Below are 22720 nucleotides of genomic sequence, written 5' to 3'. Positions count from 1 at the left end.
CACCTGCAGGGTTACATCCAGCTCTGGGGCCACAACATAAGAAGGATGTGGATATGCTGGAGCAAGTCTAGGGGAGGAAAGGAAAATTATCAAAGGGCTAGAACATCTCTGCTATGCCAACAGGATGAGAGAAAAAGAAGGCTCTGGGGAGACAGACCTTATTGCAGCCTTTCATTACTTAAAAAGGAGCTTTTAAGGTGGAGAAAACTTTAGCAGAGCCTGTTGCAACAGGACAACAGGTAATGGTTTAGAATGGAGAGATGGTCACTTTAGACTAGATAGATGGTCAATTTAGACTAGATACAAGGAAGAATTTTGTTACAATGAGGGTGCTAAACACTGCCACAAGATGCCCAGAGAGGTAGTGTATACCCCATCCAGGAAAACATTCAAGGCCAGGCTGGATGGGACTGAGCAAACTGATTTAAGTGATTTACTGCTCATTGCTGGGGGTTGGACTGGACGGCCTTTAAAGGTCCCTTCCAAACCAAACAATTCTGTGATTCTATGAAAATGCAACTTTGTAGCTAAATCTATACATCAAATAAAGACCATAGAGAGGTCAAAGCTGTTCATAAAAGACATTCACAGTGAGCAGGAGCATTAGTGAGGAAATATAAATTCCAAACATGAAAAGCAATACAATTCACAATATCCCAACAAGTATAATGACATTATTAATTAGTTTTTAGCACAGAGCAGGAGGCTTTTGTGAAGCTGGAAGTGGCAGCATCTTCTCTTTCTACTAATCAATATATATGCACGATAGTTCTAGGACTCTTCTCCTTGGCACACTGGATGTCCAGTCAGAGCAGTCAGTCTCCTTCACCCTATTCCCCAGGCCCATAATCCCTACTACCCGCTCCTCAGTGCTCCTTGAGACAGACACACCAACAGAGAGACAGACAGACATCCTTCCTCCATCCCTCTATGTTCCCACAGCCAGAGAGCAGAGGCAATACACACACAGGCCACAGCAGACACAGGGGTGGGAGGAGAGGCACAGGGGAGTTGGACAGCACACAGCAGGCCCAGCCAAAGCACCAGACAGGACCTTGGGCAGCATCACAACAGCAGCAGCACCCTTGACTTTGATGCATTCAGAGTTAGGATACAGGTGTGATGTGGGTTCATTGTTATACATCAGCTTCAAATTCCATCTCCCTGAGAGTGCAGCATGGAGAAAGGATCCAGCTCCATTCAAGTCTCAAGTCAGAGGCTATGCTGCCTTCCCTGCAGCTCACAATGACTATTCATAACCAAAGAAATCAGGTCTCTCTACAGGTTATGTCCACAGAAATCAGCAGGGCCATCACAGCAGAATTCCACCACAACAGCCCCTGCCAGTCTAACAGGCTGCCAACATGCCAAAACACTCCATCAAACAAATGCACATCAAGTGTCTAAACTTCCATATTCAGTTTCATCCATTTGATCACTTTCTAAATAATTTTCTTCTCTGGGAATATATTTCAAAAACTCTCAGTGTATCTAAACATTTGTGAAGTTTTCTTTATATCAAACTACGTCGAGTTTACAAAATAAACAGTGGTTTCTTTTTGGGTGAGATCCTGGATTACTTGGTAGGAATGGAACCACCAGCTGAAAGAGCTGAAAACTCTCCTGAGTTTCTCTTACATTGTCCTTTGTTTCAAATATTACTATTGGTTCTTAAGATTCTGAAAGTAAAATTAACTCAATGTCTTAAAAAAAAAAAAAGGAAAGAAAAACAACCTCACCACAACAAATAAAGTAAAAAGCCAATTCACACATCCTGATGGCAAGTCATGTCTTACAATTCAAAAGTGAAAGAACATTTGTCCCTATTCTGTACCGTGAGAGGTTCTAAGCTTCCAAATACATCATAGAAAGGCTGACAGCCAGGATGGTCTGACCTCTCTCAGTTTCAAATACTTAAGAAGCACACCAAAGGAAGACGTTTTTCAGGCAAATACTTTTTTTATTATTTTTAGTAAGCCTTGCTCTGCTGGAAATCAGGAGGACAGAGTCACCAAGCTAAATGTCTTTATATATGACAGTGTCATCAATCTTTTTAGCATTCTTCCTTCCTACATAACAAGTCCATTTTAGGGACCAAAATGACAGGAGAAGAACATGGAAAAATTCTGTTCAGCACATTTATGCTTTTTTGTTCTCCTGTAATTCTAACATAAGTTTGAAATCATGCTTTTGATTTTCACAGTATCTGTCTTCAAATACAGACAATTTCTTAATGCCTTGAGTGAGCTCAGGTAGTGCTATGTGACAAATTGACTCTCAAATTAATCCATTTAGAGTAAGAGAATGAGATGTCTTCAAGGGAAAATGCAGGTCTGGTACGCCATAGAGCCACTTGCAGACATTATATAATCCATGAAGTATTTTTCAGATGTAACTGGGAAACCAAACTGATAGTTTCTCAGCAATAACACAAACAAACAAACAAAACCTGGCACAGCACTAAGGCTGTATTCTTCCCACCAATGCAGATCTCCCGGAGGTCTTGCAACAACATCATAAAAGAAGAAAGTAAGGATTAATTTATCATCTTTTTGGTTTGGAATATCCTGTGCCAAGTGAGAAAGGTAAGATAGAAGTGAAATTCTTAAGATTTGGTAAAAGATGGTGCTAATGACCTAGGGCTGAGACTGGTTATTTTGGTAGCGCATTCTAAATATCTAGCTTGAAAGACAGACTTCAAGGAAAATAAAAGAGATGTATCTACTCATTTCAGCCTTTATCTGAACTCAATCCATACTCAGGGTACACCTCACACAGACTGTCATTCACTGTGCTTTTTTTCCACACTACAGAAATACAACAGCATCAGGTCACTGCAGAATCTCCAAAGGAATGACATGGACAGGTATGAGAACACAAGAACTCAAGATGCTGAAACACATTCAAGGGAGAAAAAACAGCATCAAGTGTGAGAACATGGTGGCCCTAATCTGTCTGCTCAGGCCACTGGCAAGAACAGCACAGAAGGTTGTTCTACATGAAGGATGATATTGCCACATCACTCTGAAATTAGGCAGGAATTGTGGAAATCCTGGATTTAAAGCTACTTCCTGGCAGGAAGTTAGGCAGGCTAAGAAGCTGAGTTAACCACACAGAAGAGCCAGGGCCAGGAAGACTCCTGACATGCCAAACCTTGGGACAGGTGGCGAGATACAGCAGCTTCCCAGAGGACAGGCCAGCTGTGGGCTGGTATTCACGGGTCTAGCTGGCTCCCGCAGTTGCAACGGATATGGAAACAGTTTCTTTCCCACCCTGACTAGCAGGTTTAGCAGAGTCATGCAACTGAAAGCCCTCAAGTTGTCTTCCAGCCATGATCTTGAGTCATACCAGAAGTGGTGCAGTAAGTGCACTGCTTATTAATCAGGCTTTCAAACACCAGGCTTTTCAAAGAAAAATAGTGAGAACTCAGTGTTAGGCTGCATATGAGAAGTGATGAAAAACAATGTCAGTTACATGACTTGTAGGTGATGTTTTAAAACAAAGAGGTAATGTTTTAAAACAAAGAACCACAAACAAAAACAGGCTATTAATCCAAGCAAGAAGCATCCCAAATGCAATTAATTCAGTAAAACACTTGTAATTTGTCAAGTGACACCTTTCGGCTCACATAAAAGGAATCCTATCATTTAAATTGAAGATGAGACGTGTTCTTGGAAGAATGACAGTGTGATAAAGAAATGTAAGTTAAAAGCATTCAAACAAGAACACTTTACCAATTTGTAAAGATTAAATACATTTTTAAGTGCAAGATGCATTTGTGAAATAAAGATCAACTTACTTAGAGATTATCTCTAGGGAAGCTACAAAAATGCAAACCACATACACACACACAAGCAAATTTCTTGGCATAAGACATTGTTATCCCTATTGCAGAGATATTTTTCATGGAATTTCAAAAGTTCTATTAAGCTTCACCAAGTAATATCTTGATTTTTCTTGGAGTATATAGTTCCTCTATAAACTGACAGAAAAAGAGCTGTCAACAAAACATTTAAAGAATACGTTTTGCTTGATAGAGGTTCTCCATGCATTTACTGTAGGCAAAGCATCTCACAAGAGACATCTACAGGCAGAGCTCCCTAGGGAGGAGAGAGAGGAAGGGGAACGACTGCCCAGAAGACATCTCACAGGATCCTGCCAGCTCCTTCTCTTTTCACAGGGTGCTCCCCAGCTGCCTGCAGCACATCCCCAGCCAGTGAAGCACATCGCTTCGCTCAGAAACCGCTGCTTCGCCAGAGCCTCCGGCTGCACTTCACAACTATTCATTTCAGGAGCCCTGACATCAGCTTTTCCAAAGAGTTCTGCACTGAGCTGGAGAGCTGAGCAGTAAAGACAATATTCCTAATTAAAGAAACAGCCACTTAAATGAAAACATGCTGCATGAAAAGCATGACAACATTTCAATTCAGAATCAAAAATAAAAATATCATCAAGAGAAAACATTAATTGATTCAAAAAGTCTGCTGGGGTGGTGGCTGCTATGAAGTAGATGTGAACAGAGACCCTAAAGGAAAGCAGCAAAACTTGTAAGCCATCAGAGTTCAACACCTGGTCCAGCTCTTGTTCTCCACTTTGATTAATGGTAAAGGTTATTCAATCTTCTCCCTTCTTTTCTTAAGCATGAAGTAAGGCATTATTTAATTTAATGAGCAAGTATCCAGAGATACTAATTGGGTTCACTTTAAAAATAAAATCCATATGTGCAGAAACTTGAATTCTGTACAATTTAAAAGACTATTTATGACAGAGGAGAAAAGAAAACATATTTAAGGATTAACAGCAGAGACAAAAATGAAAATCATCTGCAGTTTAGTATCTATTTGTAGAACAGAATTAATGTTTTTGCTTTTCCTTTTGAAGTAATATGGACTTTTTGTATTTGTAAACATTGTCCTGCGAAAAGTCTGTGTTGTTCCAGAACTTCTACTACTCCTTTTAAGTGTTAAAAAGCAGGATTAGCTGCTTTCTATATCCATAACCCACTCCACCCTGTCTCCTATACTATCTTCTCCCTACTTTTGCAAGGCAAAAAGGAAGGAAAGAAGGCTAAGGAAAACATGAAAGGAAAGTTGTTAAAATATAACTATTCTTCTAGCTTAAACCTGAGCTCCTTCTGAAGGACTGTAGCAAAGACTTGAGACAGAAATATGACTTTCACTATAGCAATAAGCTCTCTTTGACCATGTTTTCTAAGATACAACCCAAATACAAGAGTCAGGATGCACAACAGCAATTCTAACTTGCCTTTAGCAATCTGATACTGTCCTGATGAAAACTACCTCCAAGATTCCTCTCACAAAAGCTGACACTGTGCTCAGCCCAAGGTATTAAATGGTTTCAGGGTAACCTTACACTGGGAGTAGCCTGATGACATTATTTTAGCTCCACATTTTGGGAAGTGTGTTTTCATTAAAGACAAGGCAAAATCCCTGACGAGCAAATATCTGAAGCTACAGAACATGTACCTGAGCACTCCTCCCACATCCTTCTTCAAGAGCTTTTGGAAGAAGGGGTACATGCAGAGCTCAAACTACAAAACATAAAAAGGTTACTTGTGCAAAATGCACCCAGAATAAACATTACAAAAGGCAAGCTGGGGAAACACCTCAGTTTCTTAGGGCTCATCTCTATGGTCATGTTATAATTAATTGTGCTAAACTGTAAACTTAAATTAATATAGTGTATATATATCTATAAAACTTCCTAAATAAACACTCTTGTTCTAGTACAGAATTTTTTCCTTCCCTGTTTAGTGGAATAGTATAATTCACTTTGGAAAGGTTTATTCTGAATTAAAAAGTCAACCCCTTTATAATTAGGGCAGTTTACTGGCATGATTAGTGAAACCTTTCTAAACAGCCAAACTTCTACAAAATCAACTACAGCTAATAAATGTCCCATTCCAGTGGGACATTTGGTGTGTTTTGTTAATTACCCAACTCTCAAAGATACGGCAAGAAACAATCCAACAGAGGGGGTACCTGCCCAAAGAGGAGTGTCCTGCACCTCTTCCCCCTCAGATCTCCTTGTTGCCTACTTTGGGTTGAGCACAGCATTCTGCAGCTGAGAAAGGAGCTGGACAAAAACATTCCCACAGAAAAGCCCTGAGGTTTCATTTGGATCAGTGGGACAGAGCAGGTGAAGGATACATACGGGAGATGGGCAGTGAGGAAGGAGGAGCAGGGAACAGGACAGTTTCTCCCAGGAGTGGTCAGTGGTTGGATCAGATCAGAGTGCATTGTGAAACTGCTCCACAAAGGCCATGTGCACACACAGAGGAACACCTCAGAGCTGCCAGCCACACATACTCAAGGGCTATGCCAAATTCAGACCACGGAAAAATGGCTATCTACATCTCAAATGCTTTCCTCCTAAAATGAAGTATAAAAATCACCAATAACTCTACAATTCCTGATGGTAATGAAGAAAGATAGCAACAGGGCTTAACAACATGTTTAAAACTACTAATGTTTAAGCATTTCCATGAACGAAACCATCACCAATGCAAGCCCCTCGAAAAGGAAGACAAAAATTAGAACTGAACAGGTTCCTAATATCCATTTTAAATCCCTATCAAACCATGAAAAATGCTGACTATTCTCATCACATCAGAAAATATATTTAGTTGCACTATTAAAATATGGATATAGTCCAATACAAAAGGAAACACAGCTAGCTTTCACAATATCAAAGGTTCAATTTTTACCATACCGTAGAAGCCTAGAGAGCAAAGAATAATATCCTACTTAATGGTTCTAAATAAAGTACATTAAATAAAATTCTCTTATCCCTACTCAGAAAAATAACACTCAGCTAAAAGAACGATTTTTAAATTAACACACAAGGATTTTTAAGAATCAATTAGAATGTGTTGACTTGCAAAAAGAAAGCAATCAAACATAAATCATCATGAAAAGGTAAAGAGATCATAAAATCAACACATTCTAAAAGGTAACATATGATACACTCTTATGACTTGTTGCACAGTTATTTCTGAGTGCTCCATGTTGCTGAACACATGCCAGTGCAGGGCCTGACTCCACCAAGATTTACACTCATACTGAGCTGTGAATAGTCCTATTACAATCAACAGGATTACTCACAGAAAATCTCCTTATCATGCATAAAATTATCCATGTGTGAAAATCTTTGTCACCTTTCTTATCCTGAAATCTGTATTCCATCATCGCCAGCATAACCATAATTTAATATCAAATGTGCATATGGAAAAGCTTGTGATGCTGTTTTTAAAAAGACACAGTTCCATGTCAAAATCCACAGGGGTATTACCAGTGTCACAAACATACTTTAAATAGTCCAAAAATCACAGGCAATGCTACTTTTTATCTGGGGAAAAAAAAAATAAAAGCCACTGGTTTTGTAGCATTAAATCATAAACTACTAAAAAATAGTTATTTTTCAGAATTTATCTGGGAATTTTTCCCACTGGATAGTTAACCTCAGAAGAACACTGCAGGATTTCTATCTTTGCACCATGAAACTTGGACACTCAAAAGTGCTCACTCTGGGGACTTCTGGTGACATTTATATTGAGGAAAACAAACACTACACATAACTAAGTTTACCTAGCATCTTCTTAGTAGCATTTTACAACATCAGTTCAACTGGTGAAAATTTTGTGAAATTTCATCTATCTCATGCATGCCCCAAGCTGAAACTTTATAAAAATACTTCAGATAGTGTGTCAAATGGTTTTTCATTTGATTTTGACAACAGTGTAGTTCTATCACAAAGCTGAGCCAATCCAACAGCTAAGGTCATTGAAAGGGGCAATCCCTCCTCCTAACTCTGAGAGTCCACCCTATAATTGGTGCCTGCTCTACTGCTCAGATTTTTAAAAATGTGGGTTTTTTTACAAGTCCTTAAACTCCTTGGGCGCACAACTTCTCTACTATCTGCAAGTATTCCTGAAGCATCTCTACTCATCACAAGCACTATGCTACTTCTGCTTTACAGAAGATGACAACTGCTGTTGCTCTCAAATTGGCCCAAGCACCAAAGGCCTGTATATGTGTGTGCATTTGTTCCTTCTTCTTGGTGGGTAAAGAATTGGCTGGATGGCTGCACCCAGAGTTGTGGTCAATGGCTCAATGTCCAAGTGGAGACCAGTGACAAGTGGGATTCATCAGGGCTTGGTAGTGGGACTGGGGCTGCTTAGCATGTGTGTCAGGGACATGGACAGTGGGATTGAGGGCACCCTCAGCAAGCTCCCAAAGACACCAAGTGGTGGATGCCCTGGAGGGAAGGGATGCCATCCAGAGGGACTCTGACAGGTTGGAGAGATTGGCCTGTGTGAACTTCATGAAGTTCAACAAGGCTAAGTGTAAGATCCTGCAAGTGAGACAGGACAATCCCAAGCACAAATACTGGTACTGTACATTTTTAAAATACAAATATCATAAATATATGTGCATGTGTGTGTGTGTATATATATATATATATATATATATATATATATATATATATATATACACACACACATATGTGGTTTTTTACAGCACACTGGATGGAATGCTCCACAAGAATATGTGAAACTAGGCAGACAGATTATAAGATCCTTGTTCTGTTTGTTACAAGTGCCAAAACATGCGTAAGTCACAGAGCACATGAAAAGAAAGCCGTGACCATTTAGGCAGTTGAACCCTACCTTGCAAAATAGGATCAAGCACTTACAAAACTTTTTTTTAAAATGGGGGATCAATAATTATATTTGGCACATTTTCTGGCTGCTTATTCTGACACATTTGGGTCAGATTTACCCAAAATGCTGAGTACTCAGGGCTGCAATTACATCACTTACAGCACTACTTTAAAAATACAAAGATGAATGCAATGCTGCTATTTTAATTTTAAAAAAAGCTCTTAAAGAGCTCAATGGACATCCACACCAAACACAAATTTTCATCTTACTCACAGGCACCAATTCTCCAGCCACAAAATAAGAAATATCCATTTCCTCTCCCTGAGGCACAGTAAAATACTTGTAACAACAAGCAATATTCAATATAGGTCACAAGGGTGAACAAATCACTTTGTGGTGCTCTTGTTCCTGCAGCCTGAGAGGAAAAGACAGCACACCTCAGATGGAAAGGTAAACCTGCACCAATGACTGAAAAAACTGCTGTGAGAAGGTAGGTAAGGGGGGGTCTAGCCTCCCCAGGACCTAGCTACTGACCAGAAAGCCCAACCAGCAGGTTTCCAACTAACATGGAGCAGCCACTTTGAAGCAGAATCATTAGAGGATGGGGCACACCAAGTGGGACTGCCATCAAGAAAAGGTAAGCATGACAGTAAAACTTTGAAAAGAGAAATATTGTTTACCACCATGATGTAACAGAACTACTAGAGATTTGACTTCTTTTTGCAGGTCTGCCTCTGCTTTTGGGGCAAATCTGTTATTTTGGCAAATCATTCGCCCTCCCATCTTTCCACTTCCTGTCTCTAAATCAAGTGCAATGATCTACCAAGGATTTAGGTGTGAAGCAAGCAGCAGACATTATCTCTGAGGGCCTCAAAAGCTTACTGATAACTATTACAGAAATTTCACAAAGAAATATATTAATTCTGCCTTCAGAGCAGGATTAAGCAGAGCACAATAAGAGAACGCACGTTACACAAAAAGAAGAAAGCAAAGTACAGAGCAGCTGCTTATCCAATTCATGGACATTCAAAAAGGTAGGGGCTTTGGGGTTCACGTATCATGAAATAATATGGCATAATATTAAGATGCAATTTTTTAATAATATAAAGAGGATGGTAAAATTAAGTGGCACAGGTAAAGCTCAATGCTGCAATTTTAAGGCTTGCATACTTGACTTGCACCTAAAATTGCTCTTTTAAAACCGTGCTTTTCCTGTAATATCTTTACTTCAGCTTCAATATTTTCTAAAAGGCCATCTACATGTACTAAAGAAAAACAGTAATTACAGAAAAATTCAAGACAATTACTTAAAACATCCACATACATTAAATAACTATGGACAATCAGCTAACAGAAGTATAACCAAGATGGTTTTGCTCAAAAAGCCTGGAAGTTAGCTGCAAAAGCCATCTTAGAGATTCTGAAAGACATTCCTCATTTACATACATGAAAGCACAGGAAAAACTTTCAGGAAAAAAAACCAACACTATTCTAAACCGTAGGTGAGAAGGCCATGAATAACAACAACACAGATCTTACAGAGTCCAGGTGATATTTCTAAATCTTACTTCAGCACTCGACGTTATTTCAACATGGGCTCTCAGGTTGTGAAATCAATGCAAGTATTTCAGAACACAGGAACCATTCTCCTAAGTTCCAATTTCAACTTCAGCACATCACCATGCAAGGAGCAGGCATTTTTTCCTGAACTTCATTTCAGCAAACCTATTCAGGGTAAGATTACATTCTGTGTAACATCTCAAAACAAATTCTACAAAATGTGTTTGGATCTCTCTGCATCAACTTTCCACCAAGCAAGGAACATTTTCTCATCTCATTCTTGTGCAGAGGAAGCACTGTCATACCTCAGTGTAACTTCATTTTTAATTTCAGCTGTGTTTCAAACACACCCTTCATCTATCTACACATGGAACAGAAACTCAAACAATCCAGTTAATCCGAAACATGACAGAATGAATACCTCTTGAGCAAAAGACTCACACCAGGCAGACCAAGCAAATCCTATGCTTTCTGTACTGCTTTTCAAATACCACAGTGTTACCTTCAGGGGCCAAAAATGTGGGCCAGGAGACCTGAAAGAGCCTAAAGCTCAAAGACATAGATCTTCACCCACTGCTCCACTCTTCAAGCCCTATAGGTTTATCCTACCTATATTTAAAAAAAAAAAAAAAAAAAAAAAAAAAGTCCTTTTAGCTACCTAACTATTCCACAAAGCTAATATACCTGGCAACTAAAAATTAAATATCTACTTCACATTTCCTAACATAAACACAAGGCAACACACATGTAATATAGTCAATGGGAAAAAAAAGCCCATATAAGAATCTCATCAGGTAAGAAAAAGAATCACAGAATGCTCATGACATTTCCATAAAGCATTTGGACCCTTCAGAGATGGCAGCTCGGGAATATAAAACCAGTGCAGTGACAATGATTTAGGTATCACTAGAAGCAGGATCTCAACCTGTATACCCTGGTGGTAGCCCTTTCTTTCCTTTAAAGCATGATAAAAATCAAGGAGCAGAGGATGTTGTGATGCTAAATTAGGGAGAGCACTGACCAACACAGAGCCAGAAAAAGAAAATCTATCACTGCTCTTCAAATATTCAAGCAGTTACAAACTGGGCATCAAGGAGCAATTTTCATCAGTGGGATCAGGGGTTGCTGTGGCCTAAACAGCACTCTGTTATAGCATCAGAACAGTATCAAGCACCTTCATCAGGAATAAACAGAAGATTCAGCACATAAACTGACATGTGTTAGTATTTAAAGATAGTATGAAATCGGCCAGAGGAGGAAGGAGTAGAAACAAACTCTAAAATCATGGAAATGAGCAATCAGGTCACTTTCTCAAAACCCCTCTTGGAACACAAGCATGTTACAGCCCATGTACATTTGCCAAGACAACAAAGAAGGTTTTTTTAAGAGTATACTCATCTCCAGTTAGGATTTTTTTTTCCACACTGTTGCAACAAATCCACCACCTCCCTACTGCTAACCAACACTTGTGGTCAGATTAAATCAACTAAGAACTATTCCTATCCCACTTACATAAAACTCCAGAATTGTAAATCAGCCTCTTTTAATTCATTTTTAATCTCAATGACCCTCACTTCAAAAGAAAGAAAAAAAGGCAAATCAAGTATTAAATCCAGTGTGCTTCTGCAATGTATCCTCTTCAAAAGACTATCCATAACCTCAGCAAGAACTTCCAGGTAACTCTTTCCCTTGATACTTCAAAAATGGTATGAACAAGGAATCCCACTGACTTCTACCACATACCCCAAGGTGATTTTTCCTCATTACAGTTTAAAATTTCTCAAACAATTTTCAGGCACTTAGGCCCATTTTCAGATTGAGGCAAGCCAAAACATGAGATGTCTAGAAACTATTTTATAAGAGCAGTAATAACACAGATATCCTGGCCCATTAGCTAACACGGAAAATAATCCAAAAAATAAAACACAGACTTCTCAGGATTGTGCCCTCTTGAAGAAAAAGCTTGTGGAAATTGGATTCTACCTCAATGACTTTGGTGCCCTGCAGCTAATTCTCCCTAATTAAGTCCTAGAATACACTAAAACAGAATTTCAGAATGATTAAAAGATATGATACATGTTTATAACAACTCCTGTAATTACTAGGAATAAAAATCTTGAAGGTTCTTGATGCCATTAACTCACAGACCAATAATTAAGGGCTACCATTCCAAACAGGTCTGAAATTTTTGGGAACTCATAGTCAAATAACTTCATGATGAGGCCAAGTCATAGTAAAACACATTCCATATAATCCATATTATTAAGCAAGCAGGAAACCAATCTGTAAAGCCAGAAAATATTCTGACAGGATTCAGATGAAGGAAAAATTCAGCATATTCTGCCTTTATGGACTGCTTTCCAGATACTGGCTCCTCATCCACCCATGTTGAGATTCTCACACTGATGCAGCTGCACTCACCCAGGTTCCCTCAATGCAAAGATGTGTTCCACAGGTAACAGGGCAACAATTTGTAACAGAATCCTAGAATGGCTTGGCTCTATGGGGACCTTAAAGATCACTAAGTTCCAATCCCCCTGCCATGGGCAGGGACACCTTCCACTAGACCAGGTTGCTCAGGGCCCCATCCAGCCTGGCCTTGAATACTGACAGGGATGGGGCATCCACAACTTCTCTGAGCAACCTCTTCCAGTGTCTCACTACCCTCACAGGCAAGAATTTCTTCCTAATAGCTGCTCTAAATCTACCCTGTTTCAGCTCATTACCCCTTGCCCTAACACTACCTGTCCAAGTACCCAAGATAGAAGCACCAGAGCCAAGACTTCTCTGCTTAACTTGTGTCCAACAAAATGTGGGAAATTAAGAGTTGCCCAATGTTACAGCAAATTTTAGGCACATAAGATATAAGTACAACAGATTCCAGTTTTTCTGCATGTGCAGCCACACTCTCATCACCAGCTCAACTGCAGAAAGCCCTCTGCCTGTCCTGTGACCTACAAGGAATGTAATCCAGGGGTGACACAAAGGCACACTAGACAGTAAAATGTGAGATCATGCAAAGAATTGACAGATTAAGTTTTCTGTCAGTTTGTCCTTTTACATCACTGTTCCTTGGAAAGTGACAGTAAACTCACACTTAAAGCTGCACTACAGTTGATCCAATATAGTGTATGTAACACTGATTCCTAACAGGCACCAGCTGAACATGCCTGGTTTGCATGATCTACTTTTAACTGTCAGATTCAGACAACAAGCCCACTGGTTTTGTCTACAAATTGCCACCTACTTCACATCTTCCAGCAAAATACTGTGACAACTGGATGATCATCCTCTGTGTGCTCCTCTTTTATAAACTCTATTTTAATTCCCCTCTCAGTAACTTAATTTTATCATTGGTGATCATAAAAAACACATTTCGAATACATAAAAATTCTCTTCTACGAGCCATTTAAAAAGACAACTTCATCATCTCTACCAGGAAAAAACAACACTAAAGTCAAGTAGCTTTTCCTTACTTCATTATACCCCATAACAATACAAGCTTTCCTGCTCTTCAGAACACAATCACATAACTTTGACATCTTTTTGCTGACTCAGACAAAAATTCATCACAAAATATAACTGTCAGATTCACCAGTGACAGAGGAAGCTCCTGAGAACCACAGCCTAATAAAGCTTTCCTCCTTGAAGGATGACAGCAGTCTTTCCCATATGAAAGATTCATTTTTATTTGATATTGTTAAAGCAATATTCACTCTGGGCACCTTCACACTAGCCTTTATTTCCAAGAAAAACAGTTATAGGGTCAAAACAGAAGTTGAAAACCAATATTTCATGGGTATGTCTGGAAAATCTGCAAGAAATTTTGGTAAAATAATTGTATCACATGTTGGTACCCTGAGGATTAACCACCTCCTTCTGCAGTTCATCATTGAAAACTTTCTTCAATGTAAGCAGTGCAAGATTACTCTAGCAAAAAGGAGTTGTGAAGAACTTCTATTGTTAAAAGAAACTTTACAGACACAAAAGAGAACATGACTTAAATTTATGTATATAGTTACTGTTGCATCAAGAACTGCTCAGTGCTATAAATGACCCAACTTAAAAGCCTGGCAATTGTCACCCATCTCACATGTATTTTGTTTGATAGAGACTGACATGCAACAGAGACCTACGTTAGAAACCACTGTGTGTATGTGGTCAAAACCAGAGGAGACTCATGCCTCAGGAGATGATAATTTCCTTCAGAGTACTCCTATTTGAGACACTCTGAAATCATCCACCGAATCTGGAAATTCTGACTGTTATAATGCCTACAGACTAAAAAAATCATCCATGGATCCTGTGAAATGTATTTATTTCTTAGCTTACATACTCACTTTGCTCTCTCTTTCCTGCCTTTACAAAACTGAAGAATGTCTGCAGTGCAATTCTAAAGATCACTTGTTGAAAGCAAGCCTGGAGAGTTTTCAGTACCCACGGAAACCTGCAGAAACCCAGTGTACTTAGAAACTGCTTCCTTGCTTTGCCCCTTCCCAGTGACATCCCAGGCACTAAAACACACTGCTTATTGTTTGGCAAAATAAACTTCACTTTATGGTGAATATTTCTCATTCTCCAGGACTAGAGTTTTAGGCCAGACAGCATCATAAATACATGCTACTAGAGTCTTGCATATCTGCATGCACACACACTTTTTAAGAGCATTACCACAATTTCCTTGATTCAAATACAATCCTAACAACACAAAAAGAAAAATCTGATAAATTTTCAGGGCTATCCCTTAGCAGTTAATATTCAGAGAATGTAACAAGTGGGTTTTACCTTTTCTTAAATACTGCTAGTGATCATGTAACTATGACACATCTGCACAGCATCAGTATTTCTCACTTCACCTCTTGCACTAAGGAAATGTGACCTGGTCATGATGTTACTGGCATTGTAAACCTCTCTAATGAAGTCTTTTATATGCATGGTGGGGTGTGTAAGTAACAAAAGTTCATAGACCCTTTATGGGAAATTATTACAAAAACATTTAAAACAGTTATACAAGTTTTTATGAATGGGCATCTTTTACCCCTGCAGACACAGCTGCCATTTGAAACTATTTTAGAGCAGAAGGCTCTATCAGTCACATAGCTGAGCTCACACAGACACCACAATAGCCTTACACATGAGTAATATCACATGTTATATCAAGAAACTGGTTTATGGACATTTTACAGGCACCTTGATTTTTGGTTTTGGTTTTTATGTTGGATTTTTTGGTTTTTTCCAGTGCAAAAGATCTAGACAGTTTATATTTGATAGGCTGTTCATAAATTATAGTCTACTGCTGTTTGCAGGTTGGAACTTCTTCCCACACAGATTTCATTTTATCATCAGACTGTTTAATTCTGCGCTTATAAAAATGTCATCCTAGTCATAAGGGAAGAATTAGACAGCAATGTCTTAAGATTTTCTGCACATACCGTGACAAGATGCAGATACTGTGATACTAATATGCCAGCAGAGTATATCAGTTCCAGGATCAGGCCAATACACATGCTGTTATTGAGCTATGGCTTGCTGCTTTCAAAAGGGCAATGAAATAATAAAATAATATAACCTAGTAATACATTAACTACATTAGAGTATTCACAGTGCTATCCCTTGATATCATAGCCTGGAATACATTAACACACTGATAATATCCTAAGAGTACATTAAAAATTATTTTGGAGCAAAAGCAGTACCAGCTTCTATATTATCTCCCAAAATAACATTCTGACAGTGTGAAAGAAGTTATCAGGAGATTCTAACCCTTCTGCATGTTGTGGATTGCACAGTCTTTCTAAAAGACAGCAAATTTCCCCTTGGGACACACTTAGAATCAAGTTTTGTGAGAACATATTATAGGTTTTTTCCAAGTATTTTATCCAAGATGATGAATGATATACAAAAAAATATCTCTATATGGAGTCAGGGGAAGATAATTTAATCACATATAATATTTGAATACTCACATATGTTATTGTATTTTAATTTGTACAATAAATTGTAAGTTAAATAGTTTAAAATTTTATCACTTGTGTAGTTTATGGAATTACTGCTGATGTATAAAACATTCTGTTCTATGTAGATTAAAAAATGTATATTTAAAATGTATATAGAGAACCAGCTAATGAGCTAAACAGATGGGGTTGTGTATTTAACTTCACTGGAAAGTACCGAAATAAAGTAACTAACAGCATTTCTGTAAATGAAAATAAATCTCATGAAAATCTGAATGGATTTTCCTTTGTTAGACAGAAATTTGGGCTTGGCATATAACTACATATTATAGCCAATGGCTGTGGCTTGCTGACACGTCTTGTCAATAGCTATGTCTCAGCTGTTAAAAAACAGTAAGTTTGTACATTTAACTCAATACTAGCACAAGGGTTTCTGCACAGATATCAATTTACAGAACAGAAAGCAGGAAAAAAATCATGAATCTCAGTACTTGAAGAAATATAATTTTCCCAAAAGTATTTCTTTCAAAAAAAAACTAAACAAATTAAAGTGGAACTTAATTACAGCGTTGATCCTCTACATAAGCCCTGCAACCTGATAGAAGCAGACACCCATGCCTGGTTACATCCATGGAGCCTTTGTGGGACCACTTTTGTCTTTAAACACTCAGTTATGCAGATCAGACTGCAGGCTGAAGCCTTGAATCTATTTCATAAATGATGCTGGTTTGAAAGGCAGCTATCATTAAACTGCCAGGCAAAGGCAGAGGAAGTACTTATTTTAAATAAAATCTATCTATTTCTCTGTTAGATCCATTTAAGAGCCTTTAAAGTAAAAAATATTTCCACTGGTGCTTACTTTTCAATGCTTGTGCCATTCATTTAACATATAAGACATGCTGAGTTTGGACAAGAAAGCTGGATGCTTCATTCCATATTTAGGGTAACAGCAGTATCTTCATTTACAAAAGACATTACCAGTGGTACTATTTCTTATTTAACTTCCACTAATTCACAGAGAAAAATGTATTTTATATTAGAGCCAAAATTAAATCAAACTTAATCCCAAATTATGCTAAATACTTAAAGGGGTTTTGATAGATTAAGGCCCACTCCATCAAGCTGCTCCCTACAGACAGGTCTCCATTTGTAAGAGCCCACACAGCAACCCTCCCTGGAGGAAGACACTACAGAGATTCCAGTCACAAAAAAATCACAAATGTCTTGCAGCAGACACAAAAACCAAACACACCATGCCTCTCCCCAAATCACTAGAATACAAACACTTCCTCCCCATTAGTACATGTTTAAATGTTCAACATAAATCCATCTACTAACAACTGATACCCTGAGCTCCACTATTTGCAAATCTATTTTACTGACTCTGTGGTGCAGAGAACACATCTAGAAGTGTTCATCTTTAAGATGAACCATCACCATATTTCACTAGAGTAATATATTATTAGCATTCTGATCGTTCAACTCCAACATTACTGGTACAGAGAAATTCTCAGAGGGAAGTACAAACTTCCAACCTCAATGGTTTTACACTAACTGTCTTTAGAACATCCCCACGCTCCACAGTGCTTTAAATCCTCATACAAATAAACTTGTACACACTGAACTCAGAGGGAAAACCACCTTTTGAAAAACTACAAAACAATATTCCCAAAGTATATATTCCTTCAGGTGAACAATTCAGCCTGCAACATAACTTTTCACATTCTGAATAATTCTTCTCCCTTTTTTAAAAAATCACTGTGGTTGTCAAGTAGCTACTTACCCACTTAATAGCTTGATTTCATGATCCATTATATTAGGGGTTTTTCCATGAACAGGATATGTTTGCAATACAGTAGGCATGAAGCACACATGGACAAGACAGAGTAACAGAAGCATAGTTACATACACATCTGTTCTCTCAGGTCTCAGCCTGAGGAGCAAAGACAGAAGGACACATGCACACAGCAGTCTAAATGAAAGAGATCATCCTCATCTTTTTCAGCTCTCTTCATTTATATCAGCTCACTGACTGAAGTACAGGTATACTTGAGGAAGAGAGGCATGCAGACATCCAGAAAAAAACACAAAGAAAACACTTTTGGAAACTGAACACACACATACATTCAGTTGCGTATTCACGAGGAAAGGCCATGACAACAGTTTTCAGGAAACTGCAACTGAAATTGAATTTTGTTTTCCTAAATTACTGCAACAAGAGCAGGCTTTGCTGGTCTCTCCTATGAATGTGTCTGTACCAAGAGCCTGCAGATCCCACGAGATCCACAGGAAAGCAGGCCTCACATGCTCCAGAGCTTCCGGTGCAGCCCAAACTCCTGCAGATGACAGCTGTCACTGGACTCTGCACAAACCCAACACTGCAAGTGAACACTGAAAAACTAACATGGCCTGAAGGTATGCAAACTTCTCACACAGCAGGATAGATGTTAAGTCTCAATCAAACCACTGGTTTATCTGGACTGATTTTGAGAACAGGATAAGAACAGCTGCAAAAATTGATGCAGGGTAGTACTGGTTTTCCACTTCTTCCATGCACAAGGCATATTGACCAAACTCATGGAGAATGGCAACAAAATTTATACCACTTACAATAATGAAATTGCATATGGGCATTCCAAAATGTGAAGCATGATGGGTGGGCCCATTTATATATTCCTAGCAAGCTTGTAAAGTACTACTGATATTTGCAAATACGTACAGAAATAAACAAAGCTACTGAGATCCTATTCAAAAGAAAAAACACAGTCCTCTTATTTGTCCTGTCCAGAGGCAAAGATGCTGCTCATCAGGACTAAGACATCTCTCCCATCTACAACTTCTTGGACCAGAATGTCACGTGTATGCAGACAGAGATAGGTCATGCTCCAAGCAGACTTTCAAAGCAAGACTAAAGTTGTGATCACTGGATTGCACACATCCACTTTTTTTTTAAATCATTCTGCAAAATCTCTCACAGCTGCCCTAAACAGTTTACAAAAACAAAGTGATCAGAGAGATGATTTATGTTTGCAACATAAATGTCTTCCCTTTCCATGAGCCAGCTTAATGCAGACGTTGCTGCACTCACCCCAGCTGAGGTTTGGCAGGAATCGGGGGAGGAATGATGTTGATGAGTGAAAGTGTTTGAAGCCCAACTAATTTCTCTTCAACTCCTACTGGTCCCCCCTGCTCTCCCAAGCCACTTCCAGCCTGGCACTTGTTAGCAGCTCCCGACGCTGGGGAAAAGAGGTGCCGTGCAAAAGCTTCCTCCGAGCAGCTGAGAGGAGACTCTGAGAAGGTTATGCAGAAATAAAACCAAACGAAATGACTGTTCGCAGGTCGGCACGCTTCACCTATCTTACACCGGGAACAATGGAGAGGCGGGCAGCGGGAGGATACGGCCCGGGAGGACGGGGCCGGCGGGACGCGCTGTCCGTCCGTCCGTCCGTCAGCTCTTTGTCCGTCTGTCAGGCAGCCCCGCTGGCCCCATCCCCGCCGCCCCGGTGCGGCCTGCGCGGCCCCGCGGCTCCCGGCCGGAGGAGCGGACGGAGCGGGAGCAGCGGGAGCAGCGGGCGGAGGGCGCCCGCCGCCTCTTCATCCCCCGCTCCCCGCCGGCCTCTCCGCGCCGGGGCCAAGCGCGGCCCATGCGGGACGCACCGCGCCGCGGCCCCCCCTTCCCTTCCTTCCCTCCCTCCCCTCCCTGTCCTCCTCCTCCTCCCGCCCTCCCTTCGCGCACCGAACGGCCCCGACCGGCCCCGGCTCGCTCCCGCCGGCACTTACCGGCCGCAGAGCTGCGAGGAGAAGGCGGCCGGGCCGGGCCGGGCCGGGGCGCGGCGGCGGCGGCGGCTCAGAGCGGCCGTGCCGCGGCCCCGGGCATGGCGGGGGCGGCGGGGCGCGGGCAGGGGGGGCCGGCGGGGCGGCGGCGGCGGCGGGGGGAGCCCGGGGGGAGCGGCGGCGGCGGCGGCGGCGGCTCCTTCCTGCTGCTCCGCCGAGCGTCCGCGGGCGGTGACAGCGACACCCGGCCAGAGCGCCGCGCGCGCGCTGCACCACGGGAAACGCGCCCGGAGGACCGGCGGGACGGGAGGAGGAGGAGGAGGATGGCGATGACGGCGATGGGGAAGCGAGACGGGAGCCGGGAGCCGCGCCGGGGCTGCGGCTGCTGCCGGGGCGGGCGGTGCCGGGTTACGCGCGGGTCAGGAGGCCGCCGCGGCCGTGGGAGCGCTGCCCGCGCCGGCCCCGAGCGGAGGCGGGGCGGGAGAGACCCTTCGGGCATCGGCCCCGGCGTGGGGCGGCCCCCCGTGCCCCGCGGTGTCGGGCCGGCGGCTTAATGCGCAGCAGGGCCTCCTGGAGGAGACAAGGCCGGAGCGGCCGCGGTGGCCGTCAGGGAGAAGGCTCAACTATTAAAGAATTGTTGTGGTGGGAAGGGACCTCTGGAGATCAACCCGTCCAACCCCCCGCCCAGGCAGGGTCAGCTGGAGCAGGTGGCACAGGAACGCGTCCAGGTGGGTTTGGAATGTCTCCAAAGAGGGAGATTCCATTACCTCCCTGGGCAGCCTGTTCCCTGGCTCTGCCGCCCTCACTGTAAAGAAGTAAAGCCTGATGTGGTTCCCCACTCGTGATGCATCTCTGGGATGAGGCCCCACTGCAGACTGCCAGTGCCATTACACACGTGGTGTCCCTCGGACTCTCAGGGCCTTCAAATCCATCTGAAAGTCCCAGCATGAGTTTTCTGCACTGTAATCTCCATTATCGTGATGTTTGCCATGACCCTGCACAATAAACTATTTGGAGAATTGCTAGAGGCCCAGTCTTAAAACCCAACACCTTCCTTGAACTAGCTCTCCACCCAAACTGGCTGCACCTCTGCAGCCTGGGCTGTGGCACGGTGTCACTTGTACCTCTCAACTTCACCTCTTTTAGGGGTTACCAACTTTTCCACATTTCTCTAAATAAAGTCTTTCACCCAGCAACGCACTTAAACACGTGCGTACCTCAATTGCTCTATGTCATTTGCGTATAATTAAGCATGTGCTTAAGTGCTCTGCTGGATTGAAGCCAAGATCTGCATAAGCTCTGTTGGGTAAAATTTACCAGCTTCGCTGGGCTTAGCTCTGTGACTCATTCAATCAGCAGAAGCCCAAAGCTTTTTGCTACAAGCTTAGTTATTCCCAGGCTGTCCTACAGGATCACCCTGTCTCCGTGATGAGGCTTATGCCCTTCACTCAGGTCCTGTTAGAAGTGAGAAGCATCTGCCTGGTGAGTCAGCTGAACACAGGGTTTCGAGTTCCTTCAGCAAGGTGCATTAATAAGGTTCTGCACCCTCACATGGGTCAGAGGTTGTGCCATCAAGTTACAGTGCAAGAAATTTCATTAAGAGGAGAGTATTAATGACACCGGGACCCTGAAGAAGGTCTGCCCTGACTTTGTGCAATATGTACGTTTCAAAATGATGGTGTCGAGTACTCGATCTCAATGAACAGAGGAAGGGGTTAATAAAATGTAGCTCCATTCCATGCAGTCCTCTACAATTTTACACAAATACAACAAGTGTCATTAACTCTCTTATTGAATAAAATGGGAAACTTTTTCATTTCCAAAACCAGAGGTTTAGAAGCTGAGGGAAGACATTCATTTATTCAGCTTTGATTTTTTTTTTTCCTTCAAAGACAGTTAACTTGGTGACTTTACTCACTTTTCCCTGTCAAAAAAAAAATATCTTTTGAATTGCATTAAGTCTGAGTCGGAAAGCTCAACACTAAAGCCTTATTTTAAAACACACTGAGGAATTAAAGCTTTCTGCAGGGTGAGCACAAGTCTTTCTCCAAGGACACATCAATTGGAACCTGCTTTTCAAAATATCTGTTTGGCAATTAACAGTGTAATACGAAGAAGAAAGACTGCCTTGTATTTAATGCAAAATAGTAAGACTCAGCATATTTGAGTGCTGTTCATTACTCTTCATTACTCTCTTATCATTCTTCTATGACCTTAATCAAGACACGTTCCAATTTTCAAATGACAGTTTGGGTTAGGGTGCAGGTTTTTGTGTTGTTTTAAGAGAAATTAAGCACCTATAAATTGTCAAGTTCAGTAAGAGTCTTACAGTGCTTTGTTCATCTGGAAGTGCCCTGCACCAGGGCAGAGGTGGGGCAGGGACACATCAGCCCCTGGACCTCTCCCTCATGTATTTTCAAATTATGGCAGTTCCTCACCAAGTCACCCAGCTGTGGTACTGATGTTCATCTTGGTGTTTGGACACATATTTAATACTGTGCTGTTTATTTATTAATTTTAGTATTGTGACATAGCAAAATAGAAAATAAATATATAAACTCAGTAGCTTGAGAAGCTTAAAAGGAGCATTTGCATTTTGACCTATATTTCCTTCCTTACGCTGCTCTGTAAATAGCAGAAAAACTCTGCTTTTCGCTAGGTGAAATAATTAATAGTCTTTAATATAGTCTTTCCTCTCCCTTCTGAATTCCAGAAGTTGCCCACCCATGAGAAACCCTCTAAAAGGCAA

At 41.1% G+C, this 22720-nt stretch overlaps 1 protein-coding gene across 4 annotated transcripts in view; it reads right to left on the bottom strand.

Moving 5' to 3' along the window:
* Positions 1–20092, bottom strand: part of ZNF148 (zinc finger protein 148) — a 36301-nt gene extending 16209 nt beyond the window's left edge. For 3 of the 4 annotated variants that reach the window (XM_009087826.4, XM_050976869.1, XM_050976870.1), the window contains exon 1: positions 19286–19651. The gene's annotated coding sequence lies outside the window, so the exon portion shown is untranslated. Of the gene's footprint in view, positions 1–19285; positions 19652–19977 lie in introns of those variants that run through there. The other variant, XM_030241648.2, reaches the window with a different exon arrangement.
* Between the last annotated feature and the right edge of the window lie 2628 nt (positions 20093–22720).

Source organism: Serinus canaria, chromosome 7 (assembly GCF_022539315.1).
Source record: "Serinus canaria isolate serCan28SL12 chromosome 7, serCan2020, whole genome shotgun sequence".
In the NCBI taxonomy this organism is placed as follows: Eukaryota; Metazoa; Chordata; class Aves; order Passeriformes; family Fringillidae; genus Serinus; species Serinus canaria.
The sequence above is the reverse complement of the archived record's forward strand: the minus strand, read 5'-3'. Positions and strand labels throughout refer to the sequence as shown.